General features: G+C 55.0%; 1 protein-coding gene across 1 annotated transcript in view; it reads right to left on the bottom strand.

The window, feature by feature from the left end:
• Positions 1-14,710, bottom strand: part of OSBPL2 (oxysterol binding protein like 2) — a 39,747-nt gene extending 25,037 nt beyond the window's left edge. Inside the window, exon 1 of the mRNA XM_040638558.1 lies at positions 14,578-14,710. The gene's annotated coding sequence lies outside the window, so the exon portion shown is untranslated. The remainder of the gene's footprint in view (positions 1-14,577) is intronic.
• Positions 14,711-17,648: the final 2,938 nt, after the last annotated feature.

The following is a 17,648-nucleotide window of genomic DNA, read 5'->3' as shown; positions in this document are numbered from 1 at the left end:
TTACAGGAGCCAACACGTAGAAGCAACAAAGTGTCCACATATAGAGGAATGGACAGAGATGATGATGATGATGGTGTGTGTGTGTGTGTGTGTGTGTGTGTGTGTGTGATGGAATATTACTCAGCCATAAAAAAGGATGAAATCTTGCCATTTGCAACAACATGAATAAACCTAGAGAGTATTATTATGTGAAGTAAGTCAGAAAAAGACTAATACCACACAATTTCACTCATATATGGAACCGAAAAACAAATGAATAAACAAAGAAACAAACAAAAAGCAGAAACAGACCTGTAAATACAGAAAAGAAACTGCCAGTTGCCGGGGGTGGGGGAACAGGGGAGGGGAGGTCCAGGCTTCACAGCGGTGCAGGCGTGGCTTGGGGATGTCTTCAATGGTGCTGTGATAGCGGGGTGGTGACGGGGGGCAGCTACACTCATGGTGAGTTCAGCATCATTGGGTTGTACACCTGAGACTCACGTGATGTTGTGTCAATTATACTTCCATTTTTAAAAATAACAAGTTTTTAAAAAGAAAACAATGGGGCGCAGTTAAGCATCTGACTCTTGATTTTGACTCAGGTCATGATCTCAGGGTGGTGAGATCAAGCCCGCGTTGGGCTCCGTGCTGGGTGTGGAGTCTGCTTGAGAGTCTCTCTCCCTCCGCCCCTCCCACCCCGTGCACTAGCTCTCTCCCCCCTCCCTTTCTCTCTAAAAAAGACAACCACGGAATGATTGATGTGGGGGAACTTGCTGGACAGGCGGAAGGGCAGGCCAGTTGCGGTGAAGTTCTCACACGTCTAGGGTTCAAACATAGCCCAGAACCTCCCGATGAAGGTCGCTACAAACACGAAAGTCACAACTATGTTCGAGTACGTGTGTCACACCGACTTTAAGCCAAGTTTCCATCCCAGAGAATTAAGGCAGCTGGATAAGGGAGCTGCTATTGACACAAACTGAAATCCACTTATATTTTCTCAAAATTATTTTAGCAGAACTCACGCACCCCTTTATGAAAAGCAGTATTTTATAAACAGTAAGAGACTGAAGCAGGTCAGCCTTATCCCAAAAGGTTTCACTTTTTATTAAAACAAGCTGAGTCTACGTCTAACTGTGTTAGTAGCACAGAGGTGGGGCCCAGAGCCCTCCCCCCGGTTCTAAGGGAAGCAAAGACACAGACCGTCCCCAGGGAGGGAGGTGCCCTCCGTTCTTAGAGTGGCGACACAGCGCTGGACCCTCTCCGGCCCTGTCCTGAGCATACAGGAGCTTTCCCGCTACGCAACAAACCAGCACGAAGTCACTCCATTCTTCCTACCCTGAAAGGCTCTCTCAGAGATCCCTTTCTCTTTCCCACCATGCGGAGCCAGGCACCAGGCAGCTTCTGGAAACACCCATACAAAGCCCCGCTCAGCAGTCCAGGATTTGTTGCCGGCGCACGTTAGAGAAGTTACCACTTCCTCTAATTCCTCTCCGACGTGACCTGTCTCATCTACAACACACAACAACTTGCTTGGCCCCTCTGGAAGCCACTCAAAGGAACCAGGGTCCCTGGAGGAAAAATGGCTGAATCCAGGACTGGGATCCCTCTCGGGCAGCAAGAAGCCGGGGGCTTCATCCCAAGGCCGAGGATGAGCCCACAGAGGCTCCCGCTGCAACAAGGGAACCGTCGGAGCGCCAGCACACAGCAAGAGACTTGAGACGGGCCAGATACAGCTAAGCCCTTGAGCTCCTACAGATGCTGGGAAGGAGACGAGGTGGTCACCCTGGGTGATGCCCACACACACTTCTGAAACCAGTCAACAACAGGGGAGCACCAAGCCTCCATCCAGCTTTCTTTCTTGCACGGGCTCTGGGCCACCATCTGGCCAAATGACAGAGGGGTGCTGCCAGACAGCCGTGCTCCAGCGAACCCGTGCGGAGGCAGTGAAGCTGTGTGCACGGCGCTGCTGGGTGACATACACGAGTGACTGCATCCGGTGCCAGTGCCAACCACCAGCAGCACTGCAGGACCTGAACCGGGTGCGCCACGTGCCCCCCAGCACAGGAGCACGCCGCCCCCTCTCCACCATGGTGCACAGAAACTCCAGCCCAGATGTGGCCTGGCCTCCAGCTCTAACCACCAACTTAAGGAACACAGAGCACAGAGAAACAGGCTGAGCTCCAGCCTGACGACAGAGTTGGCAAAATCCAGACTCTCGGCAAGTCTGCAGGACAGACCCAGCTTCTTGGAGCAACAAATCACAGGGGATGGAGAGGGAGCGGGACGGTGGTCTCCCAGGTGTGCACGGCCCGTTGGCTACGCATTCAACTACACCCGGAAACGGTCAGCAAAACCTACCCAGGATGAAAGCGCGGGAGAGAGTGGAGGGCGGCCGTGATCCTGACTGAGAGGAGAGTTTCAGGGCATATACGTAGGTCAAAATTTACCATATGGTTTAAATATGGGTACTTTGGGGGCGCCGGGGTGCTCAGTCATTAAGCATCTGCCTTCGGCTCAGGTCATGATCTCAGGGTCCTGGGATCGGGCCCCGCAGCCAGCTCCCTGCTCAGCGGGAAGCCTGCTTCTCCCTCTCCCACTCCCCCTGCTTGTGTTCCCTCTCTCGATGCCTCTCTGTCAAATAAATAAATAAAATCTTTAGAGATAAAAATAAATAAATAAATAAATATGGGGACTTTGTTGTACGTCATTAAACCGCAAATAAGGTATTTTTTAAAAAAGGCACAGGTGTCCTAATGGCATTCGTTACCAGAGGCCTTCTCTTTAGAGCTACACACTGAAGTCCATGTGGATGGAAGTAATGTGGAAGCAGTGGGCGGGCCAATCCGTGGCCCCAGCCAGTCACTGCGGAAGCCGGGATGGGCGCACAGGGGCCCTCGTGCTCTGCCGCCTGCCTTCCTGTACCCTAAAAATCTCCCGTGATAAAAGGTACATTAAAAGTCATGACATTTTCCTTTTTTATATGCTTTCTCACCCAGAACAAAAGTTCTAATGTTAAAAGTAAATCAATCAAAATGTATGGAAATCTTTAAACTGAGGGTATAAAATGTCAGGCTGGAGAAACGCTGGCTGTCAGCCAGGCCACCGCTGAGCACCGGGCCCTGCCTGGAAGGCCTCTCCCATAAACCCCACACGGGCACTCCACAAGGTCAATGACGGAGTTTTCACAGCACCCCTCAGGCTGGCTCACATTTTACAAGTTCAGTAATTAATTCCAACAGTCTAGAGGTCATTCCTGAAAGAGCTGGGCAATCGAACCCCCCACGGCCACAGCCCATCGACACGAAACTGCGAGTCCCCTTGCACCTTCCACCAACATCTGCTGACTGCCGCTTGGCGCCAGGCCTGGGGGGCCCCGGGAGGCCTCTGCGGGGCAGGCTTCCCGTGACGTTCCAGCCCTGGGTCCTGCACACGCGTGTCTGCCCACCTGACCTCGCCGCAGGAGAGGGGCCCCTGCTGCCCCGGGCCCTGCAGCATTGGTCGCCCGCCCACGGGCTGAGCCGCCTGGGGCACTGGACATGGGTTTCGCACCCCCAAATCCGGCCCACACTGCGGAGGGGAGTGCAGGGCCGTGTGCATAAAGTGCCCCAAGCAAGAAGGCCATGGAACTGAGGGACACTCAGGCTTTATAACTCAGTCCTCTACCACAATAGACGGACGGACGGACGGAAAGTCAACTCTTCAAGAAACAGCATGAACAAGAAGGCAGAATTCAGTATTTCCTACATATGTTCTTCTTCAGGCAGGTTTTACTGTGCATTCAGAAGACATCTGTGAAGACAGTATTTCATGAAAGGACTTTCTTTTTTTTTAATTAGCTCTTTCTGTTCAACTGCCCCTCTTCTAACTACAGAGAAAACCCAGGACACTCAGCCTGCACTGCACATCTTCACTGGCCTCCTGTCATCTTCTGCACCGCCTCAGGCCCGACGGCGATGCCACGGGGCTGACCTGGCCTCATGGAGGACACAGACGAAGGAGGCAGAGGTCTTGATCCCTCCATGTGGGGACCTCCTGCCACGGGCTGCAGTGGACCCTCACTCCTAGCCTCTTCAGGGGGACACCAGCCCAGGACACCCCGCCACTCCTCCCAGTTTCCCGCAAAATGCCACTCCCTTGAGAACAGCCCTACCCAGCTCTTTACCGTGTGCACGGACTGTCCTCCGTACGTCCAGGAGCCTGGCTCCAAATGCAAGATGCCCCACTACCACTTGTACAAATACCACTCCAGTCTCGCAGATCCACCTGTACGATTCTCTTAGAAAAACAGACCTACTCACGTAGGAATAAGTGACTAGCTAAGGGGCCCAGAGGTTAATCTTCATGGTCAAGTCACTAAAGAGATGAACTTCTCTCTACAAAACAGGCAAGGCAACCTGGGTATGATCTTCACGAAGAAAGAAAAGGGCTCTAGCAATATGAAAACTCTGAAAGTTAAATATCAATTGTGAATTTAAATTGTCCAAAATAATATAAATTCTATCTAATAATTTAAAAATGCATTGGCAAGCATCAACCAGACGGAAGGTATGTAAGGAAACAGAGGACTTCACACCACAAACCAAGCAGGCTGAAGAAGCACAGAGCGTCACCCAACAGCAGCCGCAGACCCACGTTCTTCTCAAGCACATATGGGTCGGTGTCCAGCAGAGAGCGGATGTCAGGCCACAAATTACATCTCCATAGATTTTACAAAATAGATCTCATGCAAAGCATCTCCCCTGCCCGTAAGGCAATGAGTTAGAAATCAGTAACAGAGGGAAAACTGGAATATTCACAAAACTGTGGAAATTAAATGGCAGGCTCTTAAGCAAGGGACCAAAGAAGAAATCACAAGGGAAATCAGAAAATACTTAGAAACAAATGAAAATGAAAATATAACATATGCAAACTTAGGAGATGCAGCGAAGGGAGTGCTGAGAGGACTCGATGAACCAAAAGCAACATCAAAAATAAGAAAAAAATCTCAAATCAACATTACGATCTAAGAAAAAAGAACAAATACCAAGGTTAGCAGAAAGAAGGGAATAAGAAGAATAGAAAAACAGAGAAAATCAATGAAACCAAAACTTGGTTCTCTAATAAGACCAACAAAATTGATCACCTGCAGCTAGGTAGACTAAGAGAAAAACAGAGAATACTCAACTACAACCGGACATTACTACCGAGTCTACGTAAACAGACAGGACTGCATGAGAGCGCCGTGAGCAGCGGCGTGCCAACCAACCGATACCCTCACTGAAACGGACAGATCCCCAGGAACACAAGACCTACCAAGAGCACCTCACAAAAAAAACAGAAAATCTCTGACTAGTAAGGAGACTGCACCAGTAATCAAATATCTTACAGGGAAGAAAAGCCGTGGGCCTGAGGGCTTCACTGGTAAATTCTACCAAACATCTGAGGAAGAACTAACACCAATTCTTCTCAAACTTTTCCAAAAAACCGATGAAGAGGGAACACTTCCTAACTCATTCTATGCGGTCAGCGGGTCCTGAACCAAAGCCAAACAGAGACACCACAGGAAGAGAAAGCCACACACCAATATCCCCAATGGACGCAGAGGCAAGAGTCCTCAACAAAACCCTAGCGAAAGGAATACACTGAGACACAGTCAGCAGCACACTGAAAGGACTAAGCACAATGACCAACTGGGACCTCTTCCTGGGAGGCAGGCTGGTTCAACATATGAAAACGGATTTAATGCGTCACCTCAACAGAATGACAGGGAGGAAACACATGGTCATCTCAACTGATACATAAAAATCATTTGACAAAATTCAAACCTTTTCATGATAAAAACACTAACAAACTAGCAGCAGCAGGACTTTACCACAACATAGTAAGAGCTGTATATGAAACCCAGCAGCAATCCAACAGTCAACGGTCAAAGACTGAAAGCTTTTCCTCTAAGATCAGGAGCGAGACAAGGATGGCAGTTCCTCAAAAAATTAAAAACAGAATTACCATATGACCCAGCAATTCCACCTATGGGTATATGCCCAAAAGAATGGAAATCAAGATCCTGAAGGTCCTACTTGCACACCCGTGCTCATAACAGAATTAGTCACAATAGCTAAAACACGGAAGCACCCCAGTGTCCACTGCGGGATGAATGGACAAGCAAAATGGGATCTGTACGAACAACGGACTATTATTCAGCCTTGGAAAGGAGGGAAAACCCGCCACCTGCCGCCACAAGAATGAACCCTGAGGGCACCGTGCACAGTGAGATGGGCCAGTCAGCAGAGGACAAATCCCATCTGAGGCTACGTGCATGAGGTACTTAGGGAGGAGTCAAATTCAGACAGAAAGCAGGACAGTGGCTGCCAGGGGTTGGGGGAGGGGGTTAGCGTTTAATGGGAAGAGAGCTTCACTTTTACCGGATGAAAACAGTGCCAGAGACAGGTGGCGATGACAGTCGCGCAATGCTATCAATTATTTAATACCACTGAAACGCACACTTTAAAGTGGTTAAGACGGGGGCACCCGGCTGCCTCAGTCAGTGGAGCGTGTGACTCTTGATCTCAGGGTTCTAAGTTCAAGCCCCACGATGGGGGTAGAGATTACTCAAACTAGTTTTTAAAAAATGGTTAAGGTGGCTCAGTCGGTGAAGCATCTGCCTTCAGCTCGGGTCATGGTCCTGGGGTCCTGGGTTCGAGTCCCGCATTGGGCTCCCTGCTCAGCAGGGAGGCTGCTTCTAGCTTTCCCACTCCCCCTGCTTGTGCTCGCTCTCTCTGTCAAGTAAATAAATAAAATCTTTAAAAAAAATGGTTAAGATGGTAAATTTTATGTTATGTATATTTTACCACAACTTTAAAAATTGGAAAAAATACATAAGCAAGCAGTACAGACAATAAATTCGTGATAACGCACAGAGCTCAAAGGCACCGGGCGCTAAGCTCACACAGCATTACACTGAAAGGGAAAAAGTCTCCATTGTTACCAACAGCGGGATTCTAAGAAGGGACCCGCATCCTCATCTCACATTCCAGCTCCAGAGACTGTTTTTCCTTTTGACGGTCAGAGTCTGAGCAGAACCCCTCTGGCTCCCTCCCACCAGGAAACAGTGCGGCCACGCGACATCAGGCAACTGCGGAGCCAGGACAGGCGCAGGGAGGGAGGCAGACATGGACACTGAGGTGGGGGAGAGGGGACCCCAGGCTGGTCCCGCCCCCAGAGGTCACCTGCACGGGGCGGTCACAGCAGAGGCCTTCCCAAACGGATCGCCGGGGAGACACGGGAGGGCCCGCGAGGAGAGCAGCCTCAGGAACTGGACATTTGCTCAAGCCACCGACCACCTAAACCCGAGCTGCCATCATGCCCGTCCGAACGGAGGCGAGCAGGCAGCGGCCGCCTCCACCAGCATCTACAAGGCTCTCAGCGCCCTGTGGCTCTTAGTCAAGGCCAAATGCTTCTGGAAACCGGTGCGCGTCCACAGTGCGGAGGACATGGGGAGCCGCAGATGAGCGGCGGAGCGACCCAAAGTCTCCGCTGCCTCCCCGCAGGGTCTCTCCTTCTCCAGGAGCCGCCTGGCCGGCGGACCCCGGGAAAGGTGCTCCCGAGACACTGAAAGGTTAGCAGAGTGGCCCACCAAGAGCAGGAAACACAGTCAAACAGAGCTGGGAGACGGAACTCAGGAAGAGTGAAACCCAGGCTGAATGGTGATGCTGACACACCCGGAGGAGAAGGCCGCCCCTGGGGTGGCCCACAGCCCGCCGGCTCTCTCCACCAGGCAGCCCCTGAGGCAAGAGCAAGGGGCCCCAAGCCACCCATCCCCGTGCCTCCAGAGACCTCACCCCTCCCACAGCAACGCCACCGTGGGCAGACAGTGCTTCTTGGCCACAGGGTCCTTGTGGTCACTCATGTTTTAGCGTTTTAGTCTTTAAATGTCTGCTTTGCAATGAAACCCACCTGTCACCTAAAGACCGTCACCCTACTGATGCCCACTATGCCACAGTTCCCAGTCTCCTTCTTCTGTAAAACACCAAACGTGAATGGAAAGGAAGACTCAACAGCCCCGGCCCCACAGCCATGCTGCAGAACGCCCAGCCCCACTGGGGACGCTCTCATCTGCTTGGTCTGGTGCGGGAGCCACTGGCTGCGGGCGACTCTGAGCACCCAAGACGTGGCGCCTGAGACGCGGCTGATGTGTCCGACAGAGGGAACGCTCCCTTTTGTGCAATGCTAATGAACGAATGCTCTCCGCTCCAGCATCCATCCGGGACACAGCGCTCCAGGGCCTCACCGGGCTGAGAGCATGCGTGACTTCCACGCTGACCACCCGGCACCCCTGGAAAGCTCTCGTGGTCCCGCCACACGGAAGGAGGCAGGTGGAAAGGAGGTGCCCGGCAGAGCAGGGAGGGGTGGAAGCAATGGGCCGGTCCCGCGGGCAGCAACCTTCCCAAAACCCACCTGTTAGATGCGGCACAGTAAGGACATTGGGCCAGCCTGCTGTTTATTCTAATTTCCAAGCCCACACTGGACTGCTCAATTTGCACTCCTTGAAACGTGCCTACTGCCACCTGCTAAGGAAAGGTCGGGCCCTCCTACTCCCGCAGCGGGTGGACGACCTGCTCTACTCGCACGGCCTCCTCCCCGAGGAGCGCATGCGGCTGTCTGGCTCCCCGCACACACTCCCTGGGCACCTCTCACACACCCGGGCCTCAGGGACCATGGGCAGGAGCGGAGACGGACCTCCTGGACACCGCTTCCTGAGACCTGTGTGGAACGTGGTTCCACCCAGGGGCACGCAAAGCTCCATGAGAGTGCCGTTCTCAGAGCACAGTGAGGGAGCGGTGTGCCCCTATGTGTGTGGCCTCAGTCTCTGCTTTCCCCAGGTCGGTGTCTTCATCCCGGAAATCAGCTGCCTGACGCTGCATGGGATTTACAGCTTCGGCACCGCGGGGCAGACTCGGCTCTGCTTTGCGCAGACGGGCAAGCACAGCCCTACCTCAGGAAGGCGCTGCCGCCCATCCAGACCCGCCGGGCCGGCGGAGCAGCCATCGCACAAGGACTGCTGGGTTTTGTTAGGAGTCCATGCGAGAAACAGAGCGCTTCTAGGCCTGGGGAAGGTAAACGAACCCATCGTGCTATGTAAACAAACGTTGGTGTTAATCGCTGATTATTTACCCTTTTCCATGCCAACAGGGTGGCCTTGACAGGCAGGTGGAGGGTAGGCCGGCCTGGCCCGGGAGCAGCGGCAGCCAGCAGCGTGGGAGCCGCACTTGCTGCTGGGACTTGGGCGGGCCACCCGGCTCAGGAGGTGGGAGCCGAGGGCCCCACCACCCACGACAGATTCCCTCTAGTTCCTGGCCTCCACTCGACCAACCTGCTTATCGTTCAATAGCGAACGCCAGAAACACAGCACGCACTTCGAGGAACAGGAGCTTAGGATCCAGCACCAAGGATGAACGCCAGCTCTGTCGTACACACACGTTTGCTTTAATCCACCCCGTCATTCTGTGACACAGAAGCAAGGGGTTCCAACGTGCAGCCGGAGAGAATATGTGAACACACTCTGGACAGGGAGCTCTGACCACGGCCTACGGGCTGTGCTCTCAGAAAACCACCGAGCAGCCACCACGCCAGTGGACACCGTGCAGGGCGCTGAGAATCCGAGAATCCGTAGGGAGAGTCCTCCCCGACGCCCCACACCAGGCCCATCAGAATAATGGGAGGAGGCCACACACGTCCCTGGAAGCCCAGATCCAAGAGATCCGAGGCTGGACCTTGAACCTACACTTCTTACAAATTTCCCCAGGTTTTTCTGATGAGAAGCCAGGTTTAAGAAGCCCCATGATGCTAACCCAGGAGCCTTCTACCCTAACAGGCATCAGCATTCAACCCAAAGCCCAGCTACCGTAGAGACAGAAGCCACAGGCCCTCTCAGGGAGCTGGCCCCCAGCACAGGGGACCCCTCCTGCCGTCCTCCCTCCCTCCCTGTGACCTGCCCTGTTCTCCCTCTGGGAACGGAGTCTCTGGAACACAGGTGCTCAGTATCTAACTCAACAGGATCCTTCTCCCTCTCCGGTGCCTGACGGTGTGACCACACACACCCCCCCCTTACTGCATCTGTCCCCACAGTCACTCTTCATGATGCTTCTTTTCACTCTATAGGTTTCCAGTTTGGACGTCAAATCACACAGTCATGCTGGTTTTAAGGCAGCAGAAGTCACCTTCCAGGCAAGCGGGTGGCCCAAGGTGTCAGGCTGCAGCTCATCTTTTCTCACGACCAGCCTTTGATCAGCCTTCGTTTGTTCAGTAAAACACAGCCTTCCCGCCCCCATGACTGCCATAGGTTTTTCTAGAATCTGGATTCAGTACAGCTTCCCTACAGACCATTCTCATGTGTATTATGCTCTGTCCCGAGAACCCCCGCACCAGCCTGAAACAAGCCTTCCTCTGGGAACTTTCTAACCCTTCGTACATGTATGAACTCAGCAGTCAGACAGGCCTGTCCACCCAGATGGTTCCCACTGCTGACAGGCCACAACCCTGGGGACAGCCCCAGATCCTGAGCATCCAGGGACCCAGGGCTTCTGGAACAGACCATCAGGCTTGGTGGGATGATGCCCAGAAGAGCACCCCCTCCACCCCACCCTGCTCAGGCCCCAAGGCTGTGGAGCCAGGGGCCAGTTCGGCCAGGACTGATCCCAGAGTTTGTGTCTCAAAACCACTCTGCAGGCACGACCTTGACAGAAAGACGAAGAGAGCAGAGACACACAGCAGGCCAGGGTCTTCCAACATCATGCTTCTTCAAAACAGTCCTTTCAGATTTTTTTAAGATTTTCTTTCTGGGGGAGGGGGTCACCTGGGTGGCTCACTCAGTTAGGTGTCTGCCTTGCGCTCAGGTCATGATCCCAGGGTCTTGGGATGGAGCCCCGCATCTAGCTCCCTGCTCATCAGGGTGACTGCTTCTCCCTCTACCCCTCCCCCCTGAACATGATCTCACGCTCTCTCTCATGCTCTCTCTCAAATAAAATCTTAAAAATATATATATATATTTTTAAGTTATCTCTACACACTACGTGAGGCTCGGAACTCACCGCCCCAACATCAGGAGTCACATGCTCTAGCGACTGAGCCGGTCAGGCACCCCAAGACAGTCCTGTGTAAGGGCTTACTTCCACTGTTTAGCTCACCACAAAGATTATAGTATTTGTGTGACCTGAAGATCCAGTTGAAAGAACGGTGATTTGAAATTTTGCCAGATAACCCAAAATTGTTTTCTGAGTTTGGAAAGAACAGGAAGAAACGCCATCAAGTTCACAAATACGTCTATGTGGCTCTCGGTCACACATTTCTGAAGGAGAGCTGCCGGGACGCGCCGTACCCCACACCACGCTTCTGAGTCAGGACTTGACCCCAACCCGTATGCCACGCGCTCCAACACCAAACTGACAGCAGAGACACAGACCAACCAGTGTACGTGGACTCTGCGTTTAAAGTGTTAGACTAGAACCTAAGATGTTAACTCTGAGGACGGAAGCACTTTTTATTAATCAGTCACGTTCAAATACGAGCTCAGTCTCAACAAGCTACGAGCCAGTGCTCCACGCTCAGATCAAGTCGCACACGGGACAATGTGTGCTCAGAACTAAGCCCGGTGTCCGCCCGCAACGGAGCCCTGCAGTGATGTCCGCGTGGGGGGGCCCTCCGCTGGGTTACAGGGATTCGCATGGGGCCGGGGGTGTTCTCCTAAGTCCTGTACAACCTCATCTCAATAGTCGGAACTGAAAAGTTTACTGGAACTCATTTCGACAGAACGTAGCCCTGCCTACCAAAGGCGGCCTTGGCTTCAGTTCTAAACCACGTCCCTGTGTGTCTGTGCGTCATGGTCAATGTCAACACGAAGGTGTGCGGCGCACCTGTGACAATCCTGCGCACTCACCATTACACTGTCACAGGCATCCCGCTTTACAGCCACAGACGCTGGAAGCACGAAAAGAGAAGTCGCCCTGCCCCCACCCAAGTCAGAGTGCCACAGCCAGAGCCTGCGTGCCCCTGGCCTGGGCGCTCCCCACTGCCCCCACCACCTTCAGAACGACCCAACTCTTGAATGCAACATGTCAGCCACCTCAAGGACCGACATCACAGCTCTCACTCAAAGATGAAAGCCCCACCTGCCTCATATCCGCCACAGCCAAATTCCCAGGAAAAGACCAGGCCTTGGCTTTTCACAGAAATACTTAAATCATTTGCAAGAGACAGCTAACCCCGTTTGGAGACAGCACAGGAGTACATAACAAGTTTCAAAAACTTCCCCACCAAAAAAACAAATGTCACTTTTATAATCAGCTGAAAGTAATAAAATCTTAAAAGATTCGTTTGCCAGCATTTCCTGGAGGGCAGAGGGCACAGCAAAGGGACATGAGGGTGAAAGTCAAGGGTACCTGTTACACAGGACAGTAATACCGCTCGTCAAAGTGTCACACCGAGCACCAGTCTGACCCCTCTACACACACATGACACAAGCAATGCCGGAAGCGCATGCTTCACGGCCACCGCAGCAGGTGTGCTCAGAGCTGAGTGTGGGCCACAACCTCATAGTCCCGGCTGTGTGTCCGTCCTCACCCTGCTCCACCGACTCGCCCTGCCACGCAGTGCATCTCGACCACCTTGCTGCCAACCAAGGAGCTGGGCGGCACAGGGACTATTTCAGCAAAATCTGGGATAGCCAGATGGAGAATTACTTTATTTTAGAGAAGTAAAATGGTTTTATAAACACCTGTGCTCACAAAAAATGAAAATCTATCAGATATATATGCTGTAAGAAATAACAATTCGGACACAGAGTAATGCAGCGCAATTAGAATATTTCAAAAGAAAATGTGAAGAGGAGATCATAAATAATTTTGGTTTAAAAAGGCAATATGGGGGCGCCTGGGTGGCTCAGTCGGTTAAGTGTCTGCCTTCAGCTCAGGGCGTGATCCCAGAGTCCTGGGATCGAGCCCCACATCAGGCTCCTCCGCTGGGAGCCTGCTTCTTCCTCTCCCACTCCCTTTGCCTGTGTTCCCTCTCTCGCTGGCTGTCTCTCTCTCTCTGTCAAAAAAATAAATAAAATCTTAAAAAAAAAAAAAGGCAATATGGAGAGGTATTTAAGAGTATAAACTCTGAAGCCAGCCTACTTGGGTTCAAATCCCTGCTCCCTCACCTACTACTGTGTGACTCAGAGTAAGTCACCTAACCTCTCTGTTCCTTGGCTTCCTCATGAATACACTAAGGATGTCAGCACCACACGAAGGAAGTGAATCTCATGTGCTCACAGCCGTCCTGGGAAAACAACTGTTACAAATTAACAGCACCTGAGTTGGGAGCTGTTATTAATGCAAGGACATATGATGCAAACAGGAAAAGCAAATTCTACAGAGGAGATTCGGTCATCCGTACACTGTCCTGTTCTCAATGACAGCACCATGCCAGGCACCATGCTGGACAAGGAGGAAGTACAGCCCGTAAGGTTCCTGTCCGAAACAAGAGGAAAGGGAACTAACCATCTGGAGCACCTACTATGTGCTAGGGACTTGGGCGGGGGGGCGCTCTGTCATGTGCTCATCAGCCCTGCAGGTAAATGACACATGTCCCAAAAGAACTGCAGCTAGGGGAGAGGGGAAAGCACCGCCCAGCAGACAACATCAGGAAGGGCCTTCCACCTTGCTGCCCAATAACGAGCCAAGAGGACCTGGGTCCCCCTGCAGCCCCAGGGCTGTGTCCTCCCAACATCCCCATTAGGTTGGAAGGGTCAGTCCGCAGGGGAGGCGGCCGGCTTGGCAGAAATGCCCGCTGAACCGAACTGAAGGAGGCCAAGTCTCCAGGTGCCCCCAGGAGGTCCTGAAAAGGGGCTAACGCTGCAGCTGCTGGCTCCGGCCGGCAGCTGGTCCTGGACTAACATTCAGAATAAAGACCCGGGGATGTGAGCACGGCTCCCCGGGAGCACCGTCCCGCCCCGGCTTCTCCTCCAGCACAGGCGGGAAGCCCGAGCCGCGCCTGCCCAGGGCCCTGACCTGCGCGTGCACTCAACAAGTCCGGAGGCTCGCTGTGCCACCAGAGCTCACGTCTAACTTGGGTGACACCGGAGCCGGGCCAGGAGCGCCCGCAGCACGACGGCGGCCGGCCAAGCGCGGGGCGCCGCAGCCCTCCTCCCACAGGTGGTCGCCGGGGCGGCCGGGTCCCCGCCAGACGCTGCCCTTGGGCGGCGCGCGTACGACCCCCGAACGCGCCCCCGCCCGCTCGCCAGCCCCCCAGCGGGGCCGGCCGGCGCGCCCCAGCCTCCCAGCCCACCCGGCTTCCGGCGCCGCAGTTGCCCGGCGACGCGGGGCCCCCGCCGCCCCCCGCCCACCGCCAACTTTCCTCCCAAGTTTTCCCGGGGCCGCGGACTGGCGGGCCGGCGGGGCAGGCGGCGGGGTCTGGCCGGGGTTGGGCGGGCGGGGGCGGGGGCCCGGGCCGGGCCTGGCCGGCAGGAGGTGGACGCGGGGCTCCGGCTCCCCTCCCCCCTACCCCCGGCCCCGCCCGGCCTCCCGCCCGCCCGACGCCCGCCCGAACCACGCCAACGCGGGGCTGGGGTCCCGGGCCGCTCACCTGGACCGCAGTCTCTCTGGCGCCGGCCGAGCCTCGCCGCCCACCCCGCCCCCGCCCCGCAGGCCCGCGACCCGCTGACACCGAGGCGGAAGTGCGGCCGGCCGCCGGGCAGACTGACAGCCCGCGCTCGCCACTCGCAGCGCCCGGCGCCAGAGCGACGGTCGCCGCCCGCCCAATCAGCGCCCGGCCCGAGGGCCGCGCCGGGAGGCGGGCCTATGCTAATCATCTCGCCGGGAAGGCACCCCCCCACCACCCCTCGGGAGTCCCGCCCACGCGCAGGAGTGACGCCACGGACAGCCAGTCACAGCAGGGGGAGGCGGGGTTATGCAGATATTGACCCTAAAGGGGCGGGAGAGAGGGAGGAAGGGGCGTGGCTGGACGAGTTGAGTTTACAAACCGCGGGTCAGGTGGCGGGGGCGCTCCGCGGGCAGGTACCTCTGCGCCCGCAGCTCCCAACCGCTAGGGACGGGCGGAGACGGGAGTCATCCTCTCAAAGCTGTCTCCCTCAGCTCAAGCGTCTTGCAGGGCTCCCCATCGTCCACCATCCTTGGCATACCATTCATGTCTCATCAAAACCCGGCACCAATTTATCCTCTGCATCCTTGGCAGTTCAGTCCTCTGTTTAAAACCCACTGATCTGTAGTGGCTCCGTGATTGAGCCCAGAAGCTCTGGACTCAGACCCCGAGCTTGCATCCTTATCAGCTGTGTGGCCTTGGGCAAGTTGCATAACCTCTCTGAGCCTATGAGCACCCAGATTTTCCTTCACAAACCAGACTTCTCCCACACTCATCCCATTCAAATCATGGGTCTGGTTTGGAGTGACAGGAGCCAGCCTAGCTGCTCAGAGTCACAGCAGCTGGTTCAGGGGTGAGCAAGAGACGCTGTCCTGGCCAATGAGGGTCAGCCCTGAGACATGCTGGGGGCCAGAAGGAGGGCTAAGGCCAGATAACTCTCCCATCTGCCCACAGACCTCTCCAGAACTGGGCTGGGGGAGAAAAGGATGCACGTCTGGAGCTACTAGTGGGCATCTTGCCACCATGAGGGGAGGAGCCGCCAGGGAATGAAGCCAGCCCAGAGGAAAGCAAAAACAGATCTCCTGGATCACCCGGAACAGCTACACCATAAGTAAGCTCTGTCCCAGACTTTTCAGTTATATGAGCTACTCTATTTCCTTTGCTGCTTAAGCCTGTTTGAGTACAAAGGAGTAGGGGGTCCCTGCAACCCCGAGAGTACCGATAGATTACCCGTGACCACGTGGCACAATGAAATGGCCCCGCTCATTGCTGCCTCTTCCACAAAGCCAGACCCACGGGAGCTTCTTCACTCCCTCCTCAGAACGTGATTCCTCATTTCTAGCAAGGAGGAGGGACTGACAGGTCCCCCCAGTAGGACTAGGGGTGCCTTGAGGGCAGGGGCAGGTCTTGGCTGCCCCATAAAGATGAGGGCCCAAGAGAGTGGGTGGGGTCTCTGGCAGGATGGGGCCCAGGCTGCATTTCTGGGCCCAGAAAGCCTGTCATCCCCCATCCTAGGTGCTGGCCCCGCTCACGGTTGGGCCCTGTCGGCGGGGCCGCTGGCGTGCTGGGACTGAAAAGGAGCTCTCCCAATCTCTGCTGTAGAGAGAAACCAGGAGGGGGCGGGGCCAGGCCTCAGAAACAAAGGCGTTGCCATGGTTACCCCTGAAGAAACCGACCCCAGCAGGCGCGGGAGGTGCATGCAGGCCCCCAAGCCAGGACAAGGACAAGGCCTGTTGCCATGGAGATGCTCCGAAGCTTTCCTCCTGGGCCTGGCCCAAGTCCAGTGCAGGGTCCCGAAACCACCATCCGCCATCCTGATCAGTCTCTAAGACTCTGACCTAATGCAAAGGACATGCTCCGAGGGGTTCAAACTACTGGCTCAAACTACTGGCTCGCCCCTCAGCCATGACCTCTGGGGTGAGTGTAACATCAGAGAGCTATGGCCAGAGGAGAGACTGGAGTGGACAGTCTGTCTGCCCACGGACCACCCAGGGCTGAGCTTGACCACCTCTGCCTTGGCCTTGGGGTGGGGTAAGGTCTGACCCCAACTGGGCCCTGCAGCTGGGATATCAGTTTACCGCCTTTAAACAGATGCAATAACCCGAACTCCAAGGGTTGGCTGCTGGTCCTCCGTGCTCCTCATGGCCAGGATTGAGCGGGGGTCCCCTCTTGGTTGATGCCTGGAAGGATGGTGCATGGGACCAAATCAGGAGCAGTTTTCATGATCTTCACTAGGTCAAGAGGCTGATTCCAAAGACAAAATTTTCTAAGAATGGGATGGAAGACAGGAGCAGAAGAGGAGACAGAGGGTTTGGGACCATGCAGTGATGATGGTGGTGATGACAGTTGGTGTTCTCCAGGGTCCAGCAGCTCACACGTGTGCAACAGCCAATCGAGTAGAGGCCGTGTGTCAGCTCCACTGTGCAGATGAGCAGACCGAGCCTCAGGCACGGAAAATGACTCACCTCAGGCCTGCAGGGAGGAAGTGGTCCAGGCACCGCGTGGCTCTGTGGACCCATGGCCCAGCACGGCCCAGGAGCTTGTTGGAAAGGCAGGGATTTGCCCAGACCTCTCTGCTGGGGTCTGCACCTGAATAAGATGCCCAGGTGTTCCTGGGTGGCTGGGACCTCTGGGGGCCTCATGGGTCATAATAGTAACTGACCGATTACCTGCCCGGTGGCCGCAGGGGTGGGGGGGGCTTGTCACAGAGTCTCCTCCACCCTGAGCACTCAGGCCTGGCTGGGCTCCCAGAGTCCTCTCTGGTGGGGGTTCAACCATGTGTGTGCTCTCAGAGCTTGGAGAAGCACTGGGCTAGTAGATAACTTTTGGGGTATCTGCTCCCACTGGAACTGCTCTCAGACCAGGCCAAGCCCAAGAACGAACCCTACAGTCATGTCTGCCTATCACTCACCACCCCAGAATCGGATCCTCCCTCTCCCAGCTCCTGCAGGAGCATCAGTCGGTACCGTGACCCATGAGTTCTGTGGGCGGCTGATGTGTGGGCCCGGAGCTTGGTGTGCTGGGCTCCAGAGGTCCCAGCTGTGGGCACAGGTGCC

Source organism: Ursus maritimus, unplaced genomic scaffold, assembly GCF_017311325.1.
Source record: "Ursus maritimus isolate PB19 unplaced genomic scaffold, ASM1731132v1 scaffold_22, whole genome shotgun sequence".
In the NCBI taxonomy this organism is placed as follows: Eukaryota; Metazoa; Chordata; class Mammalia; order Carnivora; family Ursidae; genus Ursus; species Ursus maritimus.
Note: the sequence above shows the minus strand (reverse complement) of the source record. Positions and strands in the feature narration are given on the sequence as shown.